Here is a 14,562-nt window from a genome sequence, read left to right as displayed (position 1 = left end):
TTTAGCACAAGATAAATTCTTAAAAGATATGATTATAAACATTTTTCAAACACTAGATAGATTCTTAATTAAAATATATGATTATAAACATTTTTCAAACACTAGATAGATTCTTAATTAAAAGATATGATTATAAATATTTTCAAGCACTAGATAGATTCTTAATTAAAAGATATGATTATAAACATTTTTCAAACACTAGATAGATTCTTAATTAAAAGATATGATTATAAATATTTTCAAGCACTAGATAGATTCTTAATTAAAAGATATGATTATAAATATTTTAAAATACTAGATAATTTCTTAATTAAAAGATATGATTATAAATATTTTCAAACACTAGATAATTTCTTAATTAAAATATATGATTATAAATATTTTAAAATACTAGATAATGTCTTAATTAAAAGATATGATTATAAATATTTTCAAACACTAGATAATTTCTTAATTAAAAGATATGATTATAAATATTTTCAAACACTAGATAATTTCTTAATTAAAAGATATGATTATAAATATTTTCAAACACTAGATAATTTCTTAATTAAAAGATATGATTATAAATATTTTCAAACACTAGATAGATTCTTAATTAAAAGACATGATTATAAATATTTTCAAACACTAGATAGATTCTTAATTAAAAGATATGATTATAAACATTTTCAAACACTAGATAAATTCTTAATTAAAAGACATGATTATAAATATTTTCAAGCACTAGATAATTTCTTAATTAAAAGATATGATTATAAATATTTTCAAACACTAGATAATTTATTAATTAAAAGATATGATTATAAATATTTTCAAACACTAGATAATTTCTTAATTAAAAGATATGATTATAAATATTTTCAAACACTAGATAGATTCTTAATTAAAAGACATGATTATAAATATTTTCAAACACTAGATAAATTCTTAATTAAAAGATATGATTATAAACATTTTCAAACACTAGATAAATTCTTAATTAAAAGACATGATTATAAATATTTTCAAGCACTAGATAATTTCTTAATTAAAAGATATGATTATAAACATTTTCAAACACTAGATAATTTCTTAATTAAAAGATATGATTATAAATATTTTCAAGCACTAGATAATTTCTTAATTAAAAGATATGATTATAAATATTTTCAAACACTAGATAATTTCTTAATTAAAAGACATGATTATAAATATTTTTAAACACTAGATAATTTCTTAATTAAAAGATATGATTATAAACATTTTCAAACACTAGATAATTTTTTAATTAAAAGATATGATTATAAATATTTTCAAACACTAGATAATTTCTTAATTAAAAGATATGATTATAAATATTTTCAAACACTAGATAATTTCTTAAAAGATATGAGTATAAACATTTTCAAACACTAGATAATTTCTTAATTAAAAGATATGATTATAAATATTTTCAAACACTAGATAATTTCTTAATTAAAAGATATGATTATAAATATTTTCAAGCACTAGATAATTTCTTAATTAAAAGATATGATTATAAATATTTTCAAACACTAGATAATTTCTTAATTAAAAGATATGATTATAAATATTTTCAAACACTAGATAATTTCTTAAAAGATATGAGTATAAACATTTTCAAACACTAGATAATTTCTTAATTAAAAGATATGATTATAAATATTTTCAAACACTAGATAATTTCTTAATTAAAAGATATGATTATAAATATTTTCAAACACTAGATAATTTCTTAAAAGATATGAGTATAAACATTTTCAAACACTAGATAATTTCTTAATTAAAAGATATGATTATAAATATTTTCAAACACTAGATAATTTCTTAATTAAAAGATATGATTATAAATATTTTCAAGCACTAGATAATTTCTTAATTAAAAGATATGATTATAAACATTTTCAAGCACTAGATAATTTCTTAATTAAAAGATATGATTATAAATATTTTCAAACACTAGATAATTTCTTAATTAAAAGATATGATTATAAATATTTTCAAACACTAGATAGATTCTTAATTAAAAGATATGATTATAAATATTTTCAAACACTAGATAGATTCTTAATTAAAAGATATGATTATAAACATTTTCAAACACTAGATAAATTCTTAATTAAAAGACATGATTATAAATATTTTCAAGCACTAGATAATTTCTTAATTAAAAGATATGATTATAAATATTTTCAAACACTAGATAATTTCTTAATTAAAAGATATGATTATAAATATTTTTAAACACTAGATAAACCCTTAAAGGATATGAATATAAAAATCATTTCCAAGAACATGCAATTTGCATTTACACATATATACAAAGTAGACAAAAATCCTTATAAATCCTGTATAATGCCTTTATATAATTGTTTCTGTCATAACTTTAAAACCATCTGAAAAGCCACATTGAAAAATAAATCTTGTAAATGGTGTAACCATTATTCTCATTAGCAAATTACCTTCACTCATATTAAAACAATGTTGTTAAAACAATTATTACATTCAATTGTTTTTTGGTCCCTCGACAAAAGGAGGGTGGACCTATAAATTTACCCTTGCCCTTGTTTTTATAAAACTTTCTGAAAAGTTGTAACTAACTGATTTCTATATAATTTTGTTTGTCTATACTTCGCGATAACTCTTGGGTGTGGCCCAGGGGCTCTTTTAGGGCTAATAAAAACACTCCATTTTGGGGACTATTTTACCATATTAGTCCCCAATTTTTTTGTGTATGTCTATTTAGCAGTTTTGCATGGTGCTGAACTCAAACTTACATATGTAAGGTCTTAGGGTCTCTGGGGGCTAAATGGGGGGGGGAGCGGTGGCAAATGATAGACTTAGTTATTTCTTTTTTTGCATGATGCAGAACTCAAATTTACATATGCTAAGGCCTAAAACTGCACCGTTTGTTCATTTTCACCAGGATTTGACATCCCCTTGGGACTTTGGGGGCTAAATGAGGGAGGGGGGTAGTGCTGAACTTAGTCATTTTTTCATGCCTCGTTCATGGGGGATCATGCATGCTTCACTTGTTATTGTAAATTTTGTAAAGCTACATTATTTACATTGTTAAACAAAGTTTAAAATCCAGATTTTTTACTTTTGTATAACCATGTTCAAAATCGAATGCCTTTATGGAAGTGCTTCTCTTGTTCAAAAATGGTAACATTTGATGCTTCCGAGACTAAGCTTGTTTCCTTTAATAATTACAAGAAACCTTCTCAACCACTAATATCCATGGCCAAAAATACATTACCTGAAAGTACTTCATTCAAACTCCACAGCTTAACGTTCATGAGGTTGTTTGCACAGTAACCGAGAAGGCTAACATGCTTGCCAGTCGGTTTGCCTCAAACTCCACATTGGACCCGGCAAGCAACTCCTTCCCTGACTTTCCTTTGCAGACAGATGCCACTCTAAGTGACCTGAAAATCACCTCTTTTCGGATGCATGATATCATAAAAACCTAGACACATCGAAAACATGTTGACCTGATCTCATCCTGGCTGTACTATTAAAAAATCTTCCACCGAGGTTGCATCAGTTCTCTCCAAACTTTACAACAAATGCCTTAAAGAATCTTGCTTTCCTGACTGCTGGAAAACTGCTTCTGTGGTAACAGTTTTCAAGAATTCTGGCGCAAGAACTGACCCATTAAATTATCGCCCCATTAGCCTTCTGTTTTTTGCCAAAATATTTGAGTCCTTAATTAATCAAGCTCTAGTCCATCACCTTACAGCTGCTAAACTTCTGACCGACAAAAAATATGGATTTAAGCAAGCCCGTTCAACAGCAGATATCCTAACTGTAATCTCTGAACATATATACCATTCACTGGACAAAGCAGGGAAGGGTAGAGCGGTGGCCATAGATATATTTAAGGCTTTTGACAGGCACAATGGTCTTCTCAGGAAAATCAGATCATATGGTATCACTGGGAGAATACATAACCTAATTAAATCCTTCTTAAGCAAGAAAAGCATCCAGGTTGTTCTCAATGGTCGTACATCTAAACAATGATATAAATGCAGGAGTACCTCAGGGGTCTATCCTTGGACCTTTATTATTTCTAATATTCACAAATGATCTGCCTGATAAAATTGTCTCTGAGATGCGTATATTTGCTGATGACACCACGTTCTATAACAGGTATGAGGGTAAAACAAATGAACACATATCTAAGGAAATGGCAGAAACACTGGAGGCAGACCTCCAATCTGTAGTGGAATGGGGTCAAAAAATGGAGGGTCACATTCAATGCTACCAAGACTAAACTTGTTTCCTTCAATAAATATAAGAAACCTTCTCTACCACCAATAGCAATGGCCAAAGACATTACCTGAAAGTAATTCTTTTAAACTCCTCAGTTCACAGGGAACATGAGTTGGAACAGATATATTAAGAGCATTGCCAAGGCTGCTGTGAAGAAGCTGGGCTCTCTGTACCGTGCTAGAAAACTACTTATGCTTGAAAGTATCTTGTACTTCTATAAGGCCACCATTCGTCCATGTATGGAGTATTGTTGTCATATTTGGGCTGGTACATCTGCTACTAGCCTTTCACTCCTGGAGAGGGTTCAAAAGAGTTTTGCCAACCTGATAGGTCCTGAACTGTTATCTACGTTTCATCCTCGGTCCCATCTATGAAATTTTGCATCCCTCTGCCTGTTCTACAAGTATTTTAATGGTGAATGCTCTGACAATCTATAAGCACTTGTACCCCCTCGACATAAATACCTCCGACTAACCCAACAAGCAACTAGATCCCACCCCTTAACAGTAGAGATCCCTAGGTGTAAGAAGGCCTTTTACTCCAATAGTTTCTTTCCCAGAACTGCTAGGCTTTGGACCTCCCTTCTGGGATTCTGCTTTCCCAACTGTACTGACATGCAGAAGTTCAAGTGTAATGTGAACAGACATCTTGCTTTTTATCTCCCTTCATAATATCCCTACGACTTATGTCCCCGATAGTAGCCCCCTACTTCAAAGTGGTACTGTGCCTTGTTTGGGGTGAAAATTGAATTAAAAAAAAACATGAGTTGGAACAAATATACTGAGGACATTGCCAAGATTGCTGCAAAACTTTGTGGTCGCATCTAGGGAAAAGAGTAAAAATACACAAATGTTTATCAATGACTTTCGTTTCTCCTCAAAAAAATAACCATGTGTCTCCCTCTGTTCATTATGAATCAGAAATCTTAAATTTCATACCCTTTTCATGAGACACTCATTTAGCTTGTTGCGGGACTGTGGGTCTCAGTGTTAGCCCCGCAAACTAAAAAAAAAATTAAATAAAAATTAAAAAAATATAAAATAAGTTTAACAACCAAAACAAGGTAGTTGTGGCAGTGGTGATGACTTTGGTGGCGTTGGCAGTGGTGCTAGTGGCAATTGCAGTTGAAATGGTGGCGGTGATAGTGGCAGCGGTGGTGGTGGTGGCAGTTGCAGTAAAGATGGTTGTTGCAGGTATTTTTATAATTAATCAGAAGTGACGTTTCCAGGGCATTTTATGATGTTATAATTTTTAACATCAAATATAGTAGTTGAAAAAGAAAGTTTTTTTTCTTACAATTAATCAGAAGTGACTTCCAGAGCATTAAATAAATAGTTAAAAAAGAGTTTTCGTAACCAGCAGCACCAATTTTTATTTTCCAGTTACATGGAATATTTGGAATATTCTACTTTCCTTTTAAGGGATGTCAGCATGACAACAGTCCAAGCAACACTGAAGTACCTATTTACTATGCCTCCCCACGGGACAGAGTTAGACACCAGGGTCGTTTTTTAACGTGGAGAAAAGGTACAAAAATAAAAATTGTCTCAGTCGTGAAGGATTTCTCCTCCACCGAAAGAGAACAAGAAATAGAAGTGCAGCATCTGAAGAACAGATACTACACTTTGATCTTGTTTATATATTTTATTGAGAAAGAAAAAATTGAACATAAAAAACGTACAAAAAATTCAATTCAACAAAATTAGGCACAAGGCCCTACAAGAAGTTGGGAGGGGGAGGGTACAGGGTCTTTTTGACTATGTAACAGATGAGACTTTGAAGTCTTACTCTTGACTGGCAACATTTACCAAAATACCTCAATCACTCTGTGGATCCTAATCTAACTAATAACCCCAGCGTTCAATGTAAAATTTAACTATGTACAATTTGTATATTCATTTCTGTATGTTGTGTGTGCATTTTTTTTTTTTTTTTTGTGTGTGTGTGTATGTGTGAGAAAATAAAGTTCGATTTCATTAGAAAGAGTTCTTGAATTAATTGGCATAAAATGTTCGTGGAGTGGGAAAAAACTAATGAAAATGTTCATTTCAAAAATAAGGAAAATCTACTAATGTGTTGTTAGTAAGACCCCCCCTGTACTATTCTATGTGGCTAGATCCCCCACTGTTTTCCGGGGAACCGAAAACAAGCAGAGCATCCCTAATGGGGTTTGGGGAAGTCGCCTTAATGGAGGTGGGAGAAAATAAAGCAACGGATGGAGGGGGTAGGAAGGTGACCTCTGAGTAGGGGGATGATCGGGGGCATCAGAAAATAAAGATGAGGAGCAGGGGGGGTTGGGCAGACTCAGAGGTTCTCTAATACCAAAAAATAAAATCAGGAACAGGATCTCATTTGTACCACCAGTCAAGAGTTACTTTACTGAACTTATAATGCTAACCTAGGCGGGATGGGTTCCGTAGGACCCAGCACCGCCCATGCCATGCCTAAGGAGGGAACACGTATTGAAACTTGGCTCCTCGATGGATGCACAAACTAGTGCTGTGCACCCACCTCTTGTCAAATTCCACTCTAGGCAACCTCTTCCAATCGCATCTGATCTTTACTTTAAGCAAATGTTTAAAGTAAACGATCAGATCCCGATCAGGAACAGATGTCCCTTCGTGGACCAACTTGAGGCGCGCGATCCAAATGGTCATGCGCGCTACTGCTAGGATCGCCAGGAAAACCAAACTTTCCTCCCTGGGGAACGGCGGCTCCATGTTGTACACAAAAGTTCCTACGTCGAGATCGAGCAGACACTCGGCATCGATGCGAGCTGTTACCCCCTCGACGTACCTTAATAGGGGCTGTATCCGGCTGCAACTAAAAAATGCGTGCTCGATTGTTTCGGGCTCGCGTTCGTCACAGCACGGACAGAAGCGGCTGGTATGTTCTTTATACCGGAAAAGTACGTCGAAGAGGGGCAGCGCATTTCGGACCAGTCGCCAAGTCAGGGAGAATTCCGAGTTATTCAGAATCTCCCGTCCCGGCGCCCAACGCCATTGAGAACGGACAACCTCCATCGACCATCCCATCCGCCTACAAAGTGGATCCTTCGCGGTCCCCTCCACTAAATCCCGATACAGTTTCTTCCTTGGCTGATCGAGGACATTGGTCCCCGGCAAAGCTCTAAGAGCGGTTCGGCATTCGGAGAAGAACTTGGACTCCCCCTTCGGTCTACGACGACCTTCTACCGAAGGGTTGGGTTTGAGGTTGGGAAACGAGTTCTCAACCACAGGGACCCAAGGAGCGTCTCCTTCAAGCGAACGACCCAGGAAAGCCAATCTCTCGGCGTTTCTATGACACAAGAGACTGGGCTGACCCAGGCCTCCCTCGCTCGGATTTTGAACACAGACCTCTCTGCAGACATAATGCTTACCCTCGTTCCACAAAAGTGAATCGAGGCGCCCTTGTAAGCGGGTTAGTCGTTCTGCAGGGAGAGGAAGTACAGACAAACGGTAAAGGATGAGCGGAAAGACGTATGTAGCACACGCCTCCGCCCGACCCTTCAAGGACAATTTCCTTCCAATCCAAGTCTTTACTGACGATTTGACCTTAGACTGTACTTCCGACCAATTCTTTTCCAGCTGAAGTCCCGGTCCAAACCAGACACCGAGAATGCGGACCGGTCCATCGGTCCAGCTGAAAATACCTGGAAGCGAGTTTACCCCGGTCCAGGCCCCCAACCGCAGGCCAACAGACTTGCTACGGTTGAAGATGGCCCCTGTTACTTCTTCGTATCGAGCGAGCGCCTCGACCACCGCTTGAACGTCCGTGAGGCAAGACACGAACACGGTGACGTCATCGGCGAACGCGGAAACCCTGGCTCGTGTGCCTCCAGGGAGAGCTATTCCGCGCAGGACTGGTGTAGCCGCCTCGTCCCTTAACTTGCGAAGGAGGGGTTCCAACGCCAGGACATACAACAGAGGCGACAGCGGACAACCCTGTCGCACCGACCGAGAGACAGCGAATGACTCCGACAGCTTACCGTTGATCTGCACCGCTACCGTCGGCCTGTCATACAGAACAAAGATCCACTTGCGGAAGTCCGGATTAAATCCGGCGGCCTCTAGCACAGATCCTAGGAACCGATGGTCGACCCTATCGAATGCCTTGGATTGATCCAAACTGATCAGCGCGGCTTCGGCGTCGTCTTCTGTCCCCTCTATGATCGAGCGTATCAAGTGCAAATTATCTTGAATCGATCTCCCCTTCACAGCATAAGTCTGGTCCGGTTCGATCAAGTCAGTGATGACAACCTGCAAGCGATTCGCAAGAATCTTTGCCAAAATCTTTAACTCTGTGTTTAGCAGAGTCAAGGGCCTAAAATCATCAAAGTTTTCCCTCCCACCATGCCGTTGACCTTTCCTCAGCAATGTGATCACACCCTTGGTCACCTGTCCAGGGATGGAACCCTGGGCAAACCAATGGTTGAACATATCCTTCAGAATAGGGACCAACATGGGCGACAGCCTCAAGTAAAACTCGTAGGGTAAACCATCAAGACCCGGGGATTTGTTATAGCCGACCTGCTTCAACGCAGTAATGACCTCATGTTCAGTAATAAGACCATCACAGCTAGCCGCCCGAGCCGCCGTGAGGCGGGGCGAGTCAGCCAAATAGCTGCCAAACTCATCAACCCTGAGTCCGGGTAGTTGGGTGAAGCGCACCGATAGATGCTCCCGAAACCCCTCGCAGATCTCCCGAGTCGATACTAAGGGGTGTCCTTCCAGGTTATGTACTTTACGAATGTACCCATCCGAACCGCGCCTTAAAGCAGCCTTACGCTCAACAGCGTCAACATTCACAGCCTCGTTAGAAACTTTCTTTAACCTAGCCCTAACTACTTGACCTTCATACCGCTCGCTAGCCAAGCGGTTGAGATCTTGTTTAGCTAGTGCTAACTCTAGGGGGTCCCCCCCCTCCACCGCCCGGGTCAGCTTATCCTCTAAACGCTTCTTTGCCTTAGCCTTATCTATCGCGAGGCGTTGGCTATACTGGACAGAGAAGCGCCTAATTTTGGCCTTGAGACTAACCCACCACTTACTCCCTGTAACCGCCCCCACTAAAGCCCGCTGAATTAGCTCAGTGACCTTCAACCGGTAGTCCTCCAGCTCCAACAAGGTGCTGTTGAACTTCCAGTATCCGGCCAGTTTAGGCCTAGCACTTAAGCTCAAACGGGCCATAACAAGTTTATGGTCCGAGTGTCCTAGCAAGTGGAACGTGGGGCAAGATAGGAAGTCTACATCGCCTCTTCTAACTAACATCCGATCCAAGTAAGTGCTTGGATGGGAAGGCACTACAGGATGCCACGTCCACATCTCCCGCCCCGGATGATCCAGACGAAATCTGTCGACGAGATCGCATGAGGCCATCAGGTCAGACAGACTGCTGTCACACCACGCCGACCCGCTAGTCCCCCCGACCTTATCTATTTTGGGATCAAGGATTGCATTCCAATCCCCCATTAAAACTAACCGTTCCGGATCCACTAAGAAGCCCTCCAACCGTCGAAAAAAGGTTGCCCTCTCTACAGCAGCATTGGGAGCATAAACAGCAACAATCCGAAAAACACTACAATTAACAGCAACATCAACAACAAGCGCCCGCCCGTCCTTGCCTGCGTGAACAACATTCACCGACGCTGACAGGGTGCGACTCACTAGCAAGGAGATTCCACGACTATAGGTATTGCCATATGCTGAGTAGACATCGTAATCGTTTACCAGCACCTGACAATCCGCGTCACAAACAAAGTGGGTCTCCTGGATAGCGGCGATATCTACCTTGAGGGACACCAAGTCTCTCACAACGCGCGAGGCTTTGCTTCGACACCTGATGCCCCTCACATTCAATGTAGCCAAGTTCAAAGACATGATCACTTACCTCAAGCACTGTCACAGACGGGTCTGAAATCCTGGGCAGTGAGGACATGGCAGGCCTGGCCAAGGCTGCCGGTTAGTAAATCCGATGAAGGTGATCCATCCTTGGCCACGCCCCCCACGTCCAGGGGGAAGGTTAGTTTGAGTGCCCTGTATAGCGATGGGTGTACATACATGGGGATTCTACCCTCACATTTAAAGAAAATGTTGGTCAGTGAAGGATGGTCCCTATCCACCAGCTGCTGGCCTGGGATCGCATTCTTCGCTGCCCTAATCATTGCCCACATTCCTCCAGTCCTAGCGTCCTTGTTGACCCTAACGAAAGTGGTCAACAAGGGAGCGTCCTTGAATTTAGTGGGGTCTGTTACTAGGTCTCCACCGACTTTTTCAAAGTTTTTAAGTTTATTGTACCGGACCTTCTGTTGTCCTTTAAGGTCCGGAGCCGGTTGGAGAGGGTCTGTTTCACAAATCCTGCTTCCTGGCAGGAAGGGGAGCTTTTTGGTCCGTTCAGTGCGGACTTTGGGAGTGGGGGAGGGGATCTCTTTTGGTTGATGGGGAGGCTGAGCGCTTGGGGAGGGGGTAGCCTGCTCGTTTTCTTCTTTTTGGCTCCTGTCACGGGATGAGGGGCGGGAAGAGTTTCTTGGGGCCTTTATAGGAGAGGGGGAAGGTTGTTCAGGTTGCTGGGGTGTTGGGATCACAGGGGGCTCATCCTGTGTTATTGTTGCGAGGGAGTCCTTCTCAGTCTCAGTGGGGGTAGGAGGGTTTGCACGTGTCTTGCGGCTTTTCCTCCTCCTGGCCCTCCTGATCTCTGTTGCGCTCAGGGCCATAGAGACTGTTGTTGTCTCTTCCTCTGCCTCTGACGCGGCCTCCTCCTCAGATTCTGGTAGTTTCCTCTTGTTTGAGGAGGAGGGTGTCTGTGTGTCCATTTTCTCTGTCTCGCTCTTCGGTTGTTCTTGGTCTTGGGTGACTGTCTGCAAGGATGGCTGTTTGTTGATCTTGCCTTTCTTTACGACCGTCACCCAGCCTGTCGGTGCCTCTGGAGGATTTGCGGCCGGCGCGGGATCCGCGGCTTGATTTGTTGTCACGCTTGTTCCCGCCGCTTTTGTGGGCTTCTTCCCTCCATTCCTCTTTGGACAGTCCTTCGCCATATGCCCTTGTTGTGTGCACAGCCAGCAATGAGGCCTCCTCCCTTCCACTATAAGGGAGAGTGTCCACTCTCCGAACTTGAGTGTGGCTGGGATGGCGTAGAATCCAGCCTTGTCCAGGACCATCTGTACTTTGTAGTCCCCGGTCATGATGTTTCTTAATCCGCGGACCGGGGTGACTTCCTCTACGTCTCCATACTGGCTTAGGATAGCCCCCAGTTGTTTGGCCTCCATATAGCAGGGGACGTTTAGAGCAGAAACATTTGCTCTCCTCTTGTTCATATAGATGGGTTGGAGCTTTATGTTCCTGCTCTGATGGCAGGTCCTGGACAGCCTGACTGCGTCTTCGGAGGTGGGGAGCAGAACATCCCACTGTGCGTAACTCCTTCTACAGATGTAGTTGGCGGGAATGTTCTGTTCCAGCAACACGTTCATCATGGTGTCCTTGTTGACGCCCGTCAGACCCCTTGTCTTGGTGTCTGAAGTTATCAGCGAGAGCACTCTTTTCTCCAGAACTTCCACTTGACCCGGGAGGGGTTGGATGTTGTTCCCCTGGGTATACTCCTTGTAAGTTGAGTCGAAGAGTGCTCTGTAGTCTTCGGGCGTCAACTTCCCTTGCTGCTCTTTGGGGCCCCATGCCGGTCCTCCATCCTGGTGGGTGTCAGCTGGACTCGGGTTGGGGGGCGTAGTTGGTGTTGTGGGGCTCTCCATTGTTATGGGCATTTTTGGTTTCGGCACGGGGCCGTTACCAGGCAAAGTAGGCCATTGTGTCTTTGGCGTTGTTTCGTCCTGGCTTGGTTTGCTCTCCGGGCCGCTCCCCTTTCTTATTTTCTTCCTTTGCTGGGTGGCTGTCCCCTTGGGGGATGGAGGTGTCTCCCCTTCTGGTGCCGTGTTCCCAGCTGGAGCGTTGGTGGGTACTGTCAAGGGTGTCTCTCCTTCCAACTTGCTTTTGTTACCACTGGCCGGAGAGTCACCCCTTTTCCGTATTTGGTCCTCTTGGGGAGTGTTGGGGGGCCAATCACTGTCTTCCCCGCCGAATAGTGAGCAGATGGAGGCTATTACGTCTTCATCCAGCGCCTCGGTTTGGTCCGCGGTGCTGTTTTCCTCCTTTTCTGTTGGGGAGTCGCCCTTTGGGGGAGCGGGGGATGGGTTCCCCGGTCTTCCTCCCTTGGTTCTGCCGTCCTGGGGTGCAGCTGGTTGGCTGGGTTCTGCACTTTCCCCAGCTAGTGACTTAACGGCAGCTTTTTCCGCTGGGTTGCCCTCGTGGGGAGCGGTTGCAGGTGCTTTTCGGGGGGTCGCCGCGGGCTGCGGCCCTACCCTCCCGCTTTCTTCCAAGGTCGCCGCGCGCCGGGGCCCTACCTTGTTTCCTGGCGCCGTCTCGCCGGGAGATGCATCAGCTCCCTCACATAGGGAGTCGTTAGCAGTTGAGATGCTGCGCATTTGGGGTGACGTACCCCTCCTGCCTGGCATCGTGGCGGTTGCACTGGCCGCTGGCGCGGACCAAAGTGTAGTGGGGGAAAAGAAAACCCAGGGGAATGGAGGGGGAGGAGCGGACTTTGAAGAAATTAGAGTTTTTGACTTCCCCTCACGGGGATGTCGGGTTAGCAGCTCAGATCCCCCCGTGAGGGGGGAGAGCAGAGAAGAAAGACGCAGTGGGTGCTAGCGGGTCAGAGTGCCGCGTCGCAATTAAGAGAGAGAGGGGATAGGCATCCCTGCCCACAGAGGGGAGCAGAAACGAAGCACCCGCCCTACCCCACGTCACCCTACCCACTAACTTACCCCAACGGAAGCGAGAAAGAGAACCCTGTCTGCTCGATCCACTGGGAGAGCAGCGAAGATAGACAAAGTTTGGGCCTGGCAGGTCAGAGTGCTGCTCAGGCAATTAAGTGTTGAGAAATTAGACCATCCCAGTCTCGAGAAGTGAGACCGAAACGAAGAAAAAACAACATGCAAAAACAACAAATGAAAAAAGAAGGTCTCAACTACCAGCGATAGTGGTGTTGGTCCCGAGATTCCAGTCTCCCAAAAGAGGGGATCGGTTTCCGGGTCCAAGCTCCCACAAATGTGGAGTCGGTCCTCTAGGTCCTGACTCCCCAAAGGAGGGGGTCGGTCCTTGCTAACAAAAGTTAGTAAGAAAAAACACCTTAACCTAGCCCGAAAGCCCGGTGGTGGGTCAAGTTTAGTAACTGAGGGAACAGATACTACACTTTGAGATATTAAATCTTTTATTCATGTTAAAAAAAAATACAGAAAAAAAAAAAAATCAACGATGAACAAAAAAACTTAGGCACATGGCCAACTCAAAAGGGGGGATTTTGGGGGTCGTTGGTCATCCTTGTCACTCCAGAACTAAACAAAGTCAAAAGTTTCTCCCAGCTAGTATCTTCTTTCACCATAATACCGCATTCACCCTTTCATATTGGGGGACGTCCTAGTAACTCCCAATTTTTAAAACATTTTTTATTGACGTGTAAAAACAAAAAAGATAACAATAAAATGGTAACAATAATTCATTTGTGTCGAGGGAGGGGGAAGAAAAAACAAAAGGTGATTAGTAGGACCCTCCCAGCCCCGTCTAGTTGATAGACTGCCCGTTCCACTAGGTTTGTAAAAGGAACCTCGCTTCTGCGGGTCAGTCTCTAGGTGGGGATGCCCTCTAGATGGGGGTGAATGGAGAAAAGAAAATTTTGTGGGTAAGGGATGGAGGTTAGTTTGTATTTCTTTTTCTCCAAGATGGGTAAAATTTAGAGGAAGGGGTGAAAACAAAAATTGCAGGTAAGAGGGGATGGGGATCTTGGAGGCTTCCTAATCGGGGAGGGATGGAACACACACTCAGCTAGCTGAGAGACTACTTGTTTAATTTAACTTTACAGAACTGCGCGTTCCACACCTAGGCGGGGAACACGTATTCAAATTTGGCTCCTCTTCGTACACACAGACTTGCCACATGTATCCATCTTCTGTCAAATGCCGCGCGATGCAGCCTTCTTCTATCACATCTGATCTTCACCCGTAGTTGGTGTTTAAAGAACGCGATCAGATCTTGATCAGGAAAAGACAACACCCCCCGGCAACCTTGCAGACGCGACGTCCAAATCACCATTCTCGCCACGGCCAGAATCGTAACGTAGACCATTTGTCTTTCCCGGTCCCACGGCGGCCTCACGTTGTCCACAACATTGGATACAGTAATTGGGCGAGGATGCTCAGGATCGATGCGAGCCGTCACCCCACTGACATACGACCAGTACTGGCGG

General features: G+C 42.7%; 1 long non-coding RNA gene across 1 annotated transcript in view; it reads right to left on the bottom strand.

Annotated features, from left to right (window-relative positions):
* Positions 1-6,536, bottom strand: part of LOC145269110 (uncharacterized) — a 373,031-nt gene extending 366,495 nt beyond the window's left edge. The window contains exon 1 of the long non-coding RNA XR_013864957.1: positions 5,740-6,536. This is a non-coding gene — a long non-coding RNA (uncharacterized LOC145269110). The remainder of the gene's footprint in view (positions 1-5,739) is intronic.
* Positions 6,537-14,562: the final 8,026 nt, after the last annotated feature.

The sequence above is a fragment of the Euprymna scolopes genome, chromosome 45 (genome assembly GCF_053919585.1).
Source record: "Euprymna scolopes isolate OS-2025 chromosome 45, ASM5391958v1, whole genome shotgun sequence".
Classification (NCBI taxonomy): domain Eukaryota; kingdom Metazoa; phylum Mollusca; class Cephalopoda; order Sepiida; family Sepiolidae; genus Euprymna; species Euprymna scolopes.
The sequence above is the reverse complement of the archived record's forward strand: the minus strand, read 5'-3'. Positions and strand labels throughout refer to the sequence as shown.